At 31.8% G+C, this 9,743-nt stretch overlaps 1 long non-coding RNA gene across 3 annotated transcripts in view; it reads right to left on the bottom strand.

Annotated features, from left to right (window-relative positions):
• Window positions 1–687: 687 nt before the first annotated feature.
• LOC127877036 (uncharacterized) overlaps window positions 688–9,743 on the bottom strand; it is a 10,750-nt gene continuing 1,694 nt past the window's right edge. The window contains exons 1-4 of one of the 3 annotated variants that reach the window (XR_008048228.1): window positions 9,286–9,352; window positions 3,458–3,524; window positions 3,073–3,125; window positions 688–1,983 (exon numbers count right to left, since the gene is read on the bottom strand). This is a non-coding gene — a long non-coding RNA (uncharacterized LOC127877036). Of the gene's footprint in view, window positions 1,984–3,072; window positions 3,126–3,457; window positions 3,525–7,487; window positions 8,149–9,285; window positions 9,353–9,743 lie in introns of those variants that run through there. The other 2 variants (XR_008048229.1, XR_008048227.1) reach the window with 2 other exon arrangements.

Raw genomic sequence — 9,743 nt, 5'->3', positions numbered from 1 at the left:
TTATAATCACTTCAACAGAAAAATTTAACTGAAAACGTTTGCTTGCAGTCCAAACTCCCCAAGGTTCAGTATAACATTAACAAATAATTCAACTTAAATGTTACGCTGGCGGTACAAACACCCAAAGTTTCATTATAACATCACCAAATAAATCATTTCACTTAAAAAAAAGTTACGCTGGCGGTAGAAACTTCCAAAGGTTCATAACATCACCAAATGAATCATTTCACTTAAAATGTTACGCTGGCGGTACAAACTCACAAATTCATAATCACTTTGACAGAAAAATAAAACTAAAATGTTACGCCGGCGGTACAAACTCCAGGTTCATAATCACATAGACAGATAATTCTTTGAAAATGTTACGCTGGCGGTACAAACTCACAAAGGTTCATTATAACATCACCAAATAAATCATTTCACTTTAAATGTTACGCTGGCGTTACAAACTCACAAAATTCATAATCACTTTGACAGAAAAATAAAACAAAAATGTTACGCCGGCGGTACAAACTCCCCAAGGTTCATAATCACATAGACAGATAATTCGTTGAAAATGTTACGCTGGCAGTACAAACTCACAAAGGTTCATTATAACATCACCAAATAAATCATTCCACTTTAAATGTTACGCTGGCGGTACAAACTCACAAAATTCATAATCACTTTGACAAAAAAATAAAAATGTTACGCCGGCGGTACAAACTCCCCAAGGTTCATAATCACATAGACAGATAATTCTTTGAAAATGTTACGCTGGCGGTACAAACTCACAAAGGTTCATTATAACATCACCAAATAAATCATTCCACTTTAAATGTTACGCTGGCGGTACAAACTCACAAAATTCATAAAAATCTGTCTATTTTAAAAATGGAATGTCCATGAATCCCAATTAAAAGGGGTGTTTTACAGGGTTTTTTTGTGATAATTTCGACATGCTAATTTTTTGAAAACAAAAAAAATGTTACGCCAGCTTAACAAAATTCATTACATTTTAACTCAAAGGTGAATCGCTTGCATTCCTAATAATTTCTTATTTCCAGACCAAAACTGTAAATGTTATGCCAGTGTGACAAAATTCCAAACATTTCAACTAAAAGTGAATCACTTGCATTTCGAATGATTTCTTATTTACAGACTGAAACATAAAATGTTATGCCAGCGTAACAAAATTCCAAACATTTTAAATTAAAAGTAAATTGCTTGCATTTCAAATAATTACTTATTTACAGACCCAATCTCAAATGTTACGCCGGCATAACAAAATAAGTAATATTTCCACAGAAAGTGCATTGCTCTCAAGTTTCCTATCATTGCTTTTTACAGACCCAAATTCAAAATAATATGCCAGCTTAACAAAAATCCAAACATTTCAACTCATAAGTTAATCTCTTGTATTTCCAATAATTTCATATTCACAGACCCAAACCTAAATGCTATACAAGCGTAACAAGATTCATAACATTTCTACAGAAAGTGAATGGCTGATAAATGTCCAAACAATTCCTATTTACAGACAAAAATTTAAAATGTTATGCCGGCGTGACAAAATTTAAAACATTCCAACTCATAAGCGAATCTCTTGCATTTCCAATAATTTCTTATTTACAGACCAAAATCAAATATTACGCTGGCATAACAAAATTCATAATATTTCAACTCAAAATTGTATCTCATTAACAAATATATAATCATAATACACAAAAATAGTTGTTCTTGAAGTGTAAAGCTATAAACATATGGTTGTAGTTCATGGGATTTTGTTTGATAAATTAATATTCGATTTAAAAAAAAAACTTCCGAGTTTGTCTGATGTATTGAACATTAAACATCTAAAAACCCATCAAAAATGCAAATATAGCATACATAATTTATCATATTCACAAAACAGCTGTACATGTGTGTCCAAATTATAATCCAGACGTGTTTCTTGCTCACATAATACCCAGGCAGCAGTAACAGTCGTGCATACAGTCACACCTAAAACACAATTATGTACTTGTACATATATTCATTAACATGTGTAATTAAAGGTCTAATTGTAGTACCGCAATAGTGTCCTTTTTGTACATAAATTGTTATATACATACATTTATTTTTAAATATTATTTTGCAAATTTATATCACAGTGTCAATGTGCAAAACAAACCAATCAGAATACCCAATTTCAATGTATTTTTCTTAAAATAACATTTACATGGTGAGGTTATAAGAATACTTTAAATTATTTCTGATAATGAATCAGAAACATTTTAATCATTTGAAACTTATTAAAGTTTCTTTAACTTTAGCTAAAACACACCCATACCATATGCATTTGCCAAGATAATTCTTAATAATCTATTTATGAAGTGAAAACACCAGTTGGAAACACATTTTCCCCATACACAGGTGGTAGTAGAGAAGTATGGCCATGTTCAATGTAATCAAAATCAGCTAACAGTACTCAATTATTTTATTGCAATATGTACACATTTATAGAGCTTGACCCCATATTTATAAGAAAATAAATTATTTAATAGAATAAGATAAACACACTTTTCTAGTTGTAAAGGTAGTAAATATGGCAATATGTCAGGTTTCTAATTTCTTTAAAGGGGCCTTTTAAAGTTTTGGTAAATTGACAAAATAAAAATGTTTCAGATTCACATATTTTCATGGTAGTTGTGATATTTGACAGGAAACAGTAATACTGAACATTTAGCATGCTCTAAAATATCCATCATATGCATCTTTTGATGATTTAAAAACTTGAAAATTATAAAGCGTTGCAACGTGTAACGATTGAATGAATGGCCTATTGGTCTAAGCGATAAGACTTTTACACCAGGGGTCAGTGGTTCAAGCCATGTTCAGAGTTACTCGTTTTCTTTTTTAAATTTCATTCTTGTTTTTTTGACAGAAGCTTTTTAGATCCAATTTTCACATTTATCAATATAAAGCATTTAATGACAAACTTCAATACATGCCAAAATCTGTGAAAAGGCCCCTTTAATATTAAATACAAGTCATCAACCAAGATTTTCACAAATCATATCTAAGTCAGAACTTATGCTAATAAGTACACACCTGCATGTCGTCACCTTCAATGAGTTGGCTATATCTTTCTGCATTTTTATCAACTGAAAGAAAAGTAAAAACATAAGAAGCATAATCCTCTTGAATGAAATGGCTGTCTGTTGCTGATGAGTGGGGGATCAAAAATCTTCCTATATTTTTCTACACACAAGATAAGTGTTATATAAAATCAAGTAGACATTTCCATCAATTTAATTAGCATCAACATAAAATATACTCGTACACTATACTAGCTGATGATATTAAACTTTTAATACAAACTGAGGACAATTATGTTTACAATATACCACTACAAATTAAAGTTATTGAAAATGGTATAACATTGACTTTATTTATCTACTTATACAAAAAACTAAAGAGTTTTTTAGGAACATACCTTTTTGTTTCTTAGATATTGTTTGGCCCAAACATTCTTCGGGAGCATTACACTTGTTTATCTGCACCTTTAAATAAATAGTGCATAGTTTATTAAATTGTGTCATTAAACAAAACTCATGACTTAGACACTCGGTGCCAATAAACTAATTGCCCAACTCGTAACTATATTTTTTTGATCTGGTCATAGTCTTATGGTGCCATCAATATACTGGTATCGCTGCGTTATTTTTAAGCACGTGTATCAGCAATTCTTACACCTTAATAATCTACTAAAGAACAAGCGCTGCTTCAAAAAATACATTTTAGTCAATACACGCAGACAAAATATCAGCAAGCCATCAGTACACTCTATTTTTAGACTTGTTTTTTTAGAAAGATAATGTCTGCTCCAGTAGTAAAAAGTTTACATTGGATATGTTGTTTGTTCATATGGTTATGTATAACCATATAACCAACATAATGTTGTTAGTGTTTGTTCATATGGTTATGTATCTTTGAATCATTTTGCTATTTCAGTGTGTGTTTTATGGACCCCATTGGAAATTATCTTTCAGCTTAATGGGTTATCCATAGGTCATAAGCATTCATGCTCATATGAATCTTCTTAAGTTACAAAACTCCTGTATAGACGATTAAATTGTTATTGTTTACATTGGGGTTTTTCCGCGCATGCGCACTGACTGGTTGGCAAAAACACTGGTAACAGTAATGTAAAACATGTATATAAGACTTTTGTATAGTCAATAAAACGATAAAATAATCCGAAATAAACATCAAATCACTTAAATAATCGCGCAAATAGATTATATTAAGTAACAATAATTTTTTATTCACAAATATATTTTCGTCTTTATAAAAATACGAATTAGTTATTAGCATCAGAGTAAACGTGATCGGAAGACTAAATACTGAAAATCTCACAAAACAAAACAAACAAGAGCTTGTCACAGTAGTGCCAAATCCCCACCGAAATGTGTTTGCTTGTATGACAACATTTGTTTTAGAGAGTAGAATAATATTTGTAAAAAAAAATAAAGGGAGATAATTCATTATGCTCCGGACAAAAATTTACTTTGAAATTAAATAAAGGGATATAATTCAAACACTAAGGTAGATAGAGTTATGGTTCTTAGTCACTGCACTTCTCCTACTTGCCATCTGTTTATGTTAGAAGTTTCAAGTAAATCCCTTCAGTAGATTTAGAGTTATGCTCCGGACAAAAATTTACTTTAACATTATATAAAAGGGGAGATAATTAAAAAACTAAGGTAGATAGAGTTATGGTTCTTGGTAACCGCACTTCTCCTAGTTGCCATATGTTTATATTTCAAGTTTCAAGTAAATGATCCCTTTAGTACATTTAGAGTTATGCTCCGGACAAAATTTACTTTAAAGTTATATAAAAGGGGAGATTATTCAAAAACTAAGGTAGATAGAGTTATGGTTCTTAGTCACTGACTTTTCCTACTTGCCATCTGTTTATATTGCAAGTTTCAAGTTAACCCCTTCAGTACATTTAGAGTAATGCTCCGGACAACAATTTCCTTTAAAATTATATAAAAGGGGAGATAATTAAAAAACTAAGGTAGATAGAGGCTGTAATAAGGCTGTCTGAAGCTCAATAACAAAGCCAATATGAATTCAACTAATTTATGACAATTTTATTAATTAATCTTTAATATTATTCAGCAAGAAAAGCTTGAATTTAACTTTCGAATTACAGGTTTTTGCTATTAAATTAAGTATGAAGTTTTGAAAAACAGCAAAATTTCTGTTCTATACAACTTTGTACCTGTTTATATCTCATGCAAAATGCTTTGAAAATGTTATGTAACTCAAAATACCTTTTGGGACGATTGAACTTTACCGGTACGTATAAAAGAATTGAAAAGCGTATAATTTTATCGTTGCTAAGTGCGCAACAACTAACGCAACACCGAATAATCCTTTTTTATCCCATAAATTTCTTTAGTATCGGGGGCTACCGCCCCTAAACCCCCGCTTTGTCGATAGTGATTAACAACTTTGTACTGGTAAAGTTCAATCTAGCCTACCTTTTAAAAGATATGTTGTTAATTTAAAATGAAAATTGAATGTTGTTGCAAGAGGAAATAAGTGTTCCATGCATCAAATTTCAGAATAAGTATTATTTCATTAATATTGTAATATGAAGGCGATACTACTGATGAACATAGAAAAATAGCATATAAACTTAGTATATGACGAAAGATGCTTTCTAGACATGACATGATGCATGAAGTTGACAGGAATGCAATTTGACAGGTCGCGAAATTATGCAAAATTTACCTGAATGACATTCCAGTTACACTGGATTCACTACCGTTGTTTTAAATACAACTCAGAAAGACAATAAGGATTGAAAACTTACTTATTGCCATTAGGAATTGCATTTGTAATGTGCCCCTGATTTCGAATTAGTTTTGCTTTTGGCGCTTCATTGTAGCTTAAAAAGTTTTTATTTATGGACGCTCAAGTATTGAACCTTACTGTTGTGGTTACACTGCACTGTTCTTATTGTCGAAAAAGGGAGCTGAAAATATTAGGGGCTGAGTACTTTAAGTATCTTTATAAAGGTTTAAACTTTTGAACCAAAACTAAGCATACAACTTCAAAATGGCTTCCACGATTGTCGAAATTTTAGATTCTCATATAAGGCCTAGTTTTTCCTGGTTTCTGATTGACTGAATCTCGTATTTGCCGACCTTTTTGAAAGTTTTTTCTGTATTTGCCGTGTTTTTTTTCCGTATTGGCCGCCTTTTTCTTGTATAAGGCAAGTTTCGAGCTTTTTTGGAGAGGCTCAACTTGTATTGGGCGAACAAATTACAGGGCTCCAGATAAGGTTTTGTGAAATTCTTAAATTACTACCAGATTTTCAAAAAGAATTCTGAACACTGAAATTTTATTCTTAACGTTACTACTAAGTTTTGGAAAATAATTCATATTTTTTATAAATGACCTAGAAATAAATAATAATGGTTATTTTTATGCAAAAAAAAATCAAAATAAACATACTAGCAACTTTATTTACACAAGTTCAACTGTGTCTTTTCAGTATTATACAATTTTATTTTTCAAATACCTTCATATGCCCAAACTGTGCTAAGATTGCATGATTTAGATGAATTTTTACATATTTCACAATTAAAACGGGTCTCCCCTTCAATCTTTTCAACGATTAGCCACGGGACTTGTCCCTTCCACTCGTTCAATGTTTTTTTTGTGTTTAAATTTGGACCCGTCGTGTCGCGTTTTTGTTTAGCTTTTCCGACTTTGTCGGAAACTGAACATACAACATCGTATATGATCATTTCTATAATGTCGTTTTAAACATTTAACTTCGGCTCACTTTGCGTACAATATGTTAAAAGCGTGTTTGGATGCTTTGCAGTTTTTTAAGACGCTCTCTTGGTGCTGCCATTGTTTTTTGACAGATAGACTGTATACGCCGCTTTTATTGCAAAAAATGCGCTTTGTTAAACAAACCCGATAACCGTTGTATATTAGCACCGCAAAGATCTTTAATACGCGAAAAGAACTCAATAAAAATCGATACGAACCGATGTAAAAATAATATTCGTATCTTGATTTTGTAATTCTTAATGGTACGACAAAATTTTAAAATAAATACGTAACGGACTTGAAAATAATTCGTAATTACGAAAATACGACCCTTATCTGGAGCTCTGAATTAAACACATTCTCGTAAGTTAATCAATAACAGTCTATATCATAAAATACATAGGCTAAATTAACCTAAATCATTTAACAAATGTCAGGGCTAGCGCTGGCCCAAAATATCTTTGAGCCACCCAGATTTAGGGGGGTCCGGGGGCATGCCCCCCCTCCCCCCCCTTCGAAAAAAATTTGGATCCTAGATTGTCTGTGTTGCGTTTTGGGCCTATTGCCAACCAGTTTTCGTTTGTTTCATCTGCATATATACATATAGTTAGACCTTAGCATTTCAAAGTAATTTCAAATTAAAATTCCTCTCATCTACGAAATCTTACCTTTAGACTTTGCATGTTTTGTCACCGAGTCTTTTTCAGGATATTGCAACCTACAGTGAACATGTTGGAATTCTGCATCTTAATGCATAGGTCACAGTTCATTGATTTTGATTCATTCTCAAAGCAAAGCCAATCATTATCAACTTTCCATGACTCTTGGAATGCTCTATTTTTTTTTTATTTTTTTTTGTTCAGACTCATTTTCGTCCAAAGGACGCCTTAAGGTTAAAGAAGCCATGTTAGCGACTGTACGGACAAAGTGGTTACTTTATATTGTAGACGATATGAATTACTCTTTCAATGTGTTACAAATTCGTTACTTTAATTAAACTTTAATTATTGCAATTAAACCGCGCGTGTTTTTCACGTTTTCCTTTGATTAAAATACGCCGCTGTTAGTTAGCATAGTGTATGAGTAAAACGATCAAATTAATTAATTATCACCTTTCATTTCAATCGAAAATTGGCAGAAAGTTGTAACATCAACGACATAGAACTAATTATTTAATTATCACTCTTTACTTTAGATCGATAGTCAGCTTGGAAATAATTAATTTATTGTCACGCTTATTTCCATTTTTAATCTTATAATACGACATTTGCGACCGGCCGCTATTTTGTTTGCAGACGACAATATTAACTGTATTCAAAGCTCCACCCATTTTTACGCATCCAGGGTTTTTTTTCCACTTTTTGGGAAGATAGCCCATGGCTTTGGAATTGGGAATTTTATCGGCATTTTCATGAAATTGGGAAAATAAATTAATTAGCCTTTTTTTCCACATGAAAAGTCCACTGATTAGGGAAATACTAAATTTGATATAACTCTTTATAATAATTCAAATTAAAATAACAAAATCATATAATACTTTGTAAGATGTAATTGAATTGAAATTGAGATAAAATACGCATTAAACTTCTTTCTAAAAAAAAAAAAAAAAAAAAAATTTTTTTTTTTTTTTTTTTTTTTTTTTTTGGAAATTGGGAATTTTTTGCCACATTTTGGGAAAAAAGTATACTTTTTGGGATTGGGAACATAGCCGAATTTCGGCTATAAAATCGGGCCAAAAAAAACCCTGACGCATCATTCAACAACGTCATTTCATGTGTAAGCGAGCTCAGTTTTGATTGGCCAGCTACCATGTGCACTTCAATAACAATAAGGTCAAGCGATGTCTCGATACAGGTGCAGACCGGTTTTCGTTCACTGTCAAAATTGCGAATACTTTCATTGAAACAAAGAGAAAAATATAGAAAACCGGTTTCGGGTTAAAATGGCGCCGGTTTTTAATGAAATTTTAAGACATTTTAGCATTTTCGCAAATCGGATTTTTCTTGAGCCAAATTCTCAATATTTTCGCAAATGGCTCAAGTGGCGAACGACAGCGCTAGCCCTGCGAATGTGTGCAGAGCACAAATTGTTGCTGCGGGCGCAACATAAAAATAAAAATATTTTTATTTCGTTTTAAGATTTTTAGGTGCCGGAAATCCATCGGCCATGTAATCAATTTGTTGTGGCCTAGTCTTAATTATTTGAAATCTGCGATATATTCTATGTCTCATTTGTCATATATCTGTATGTGCTTATGACATTAAATGTAAATATATATCTGTACAAGTAACTTGAATATGTTACAAACGAATTTGTCCGAAATTACAGCAAGTCCGAAAAAGATCCTATTACGTGAAGCTCTAGTTAAAACAACCTATACCGATGGTTTAAATATATGCTCGAGAGCTATTTAATATTGTATGTAATATTTGTTTACTGCATTCCTCTTTCAAAATAATGCCTTACTTATCATGACCAGATGAGACAAACAGCTTTCGGTTAACTGCTTTTCCTAAACAAAATAATAAACCGCAATTTATTTAGTTTGTTACAATCATTCTCATTGCTTATTGTATCCAATCAAAAAACACTTTAATACGGACAATCTCGATTGAAAAAACACTGCGTTTTAATCGATTACGGCTACACTATTTTATTGTTTGTTTCCGAACGTTTATTTTTCTTACGCTGCTGTACAACAATTTTAGAGACAAGTTAACAAATTATAAACTGTTTATGCATTTGGAACAACAATTTACCGTTGTCGCATTCGTAGGTTCAATTTTATCATACGATGCGAATATGAAAGCGATATGGTTACACGAAAGACTTTTTAATAGACATATTTATTGATAGCTCTTTGGTAACACGCAACTTTATTTTGAACACACATTTATAAACGGCTCTTGGACTGAGGGACCTAG

Source organism: Dreissena polymorpha, chromosome 4, assembly GCF_020536995.1.
Source record: "Dreissena polymorpha isolate Duluth1 chromosome 4, UMN_Dpol_1.0, whole genome shotgun sequence".
In the NCBI taxonomy this organism is placed as follows: domain Eukaryota; kingdom Metazoa; phylum Mollusca; class Bivalvia; order Myida; family Dreissenidae; genus Dreissena; species Dreissena polymorpha.
This window is presented reverse-complemented; position numbering and strand designations above follow the sequence as displayed.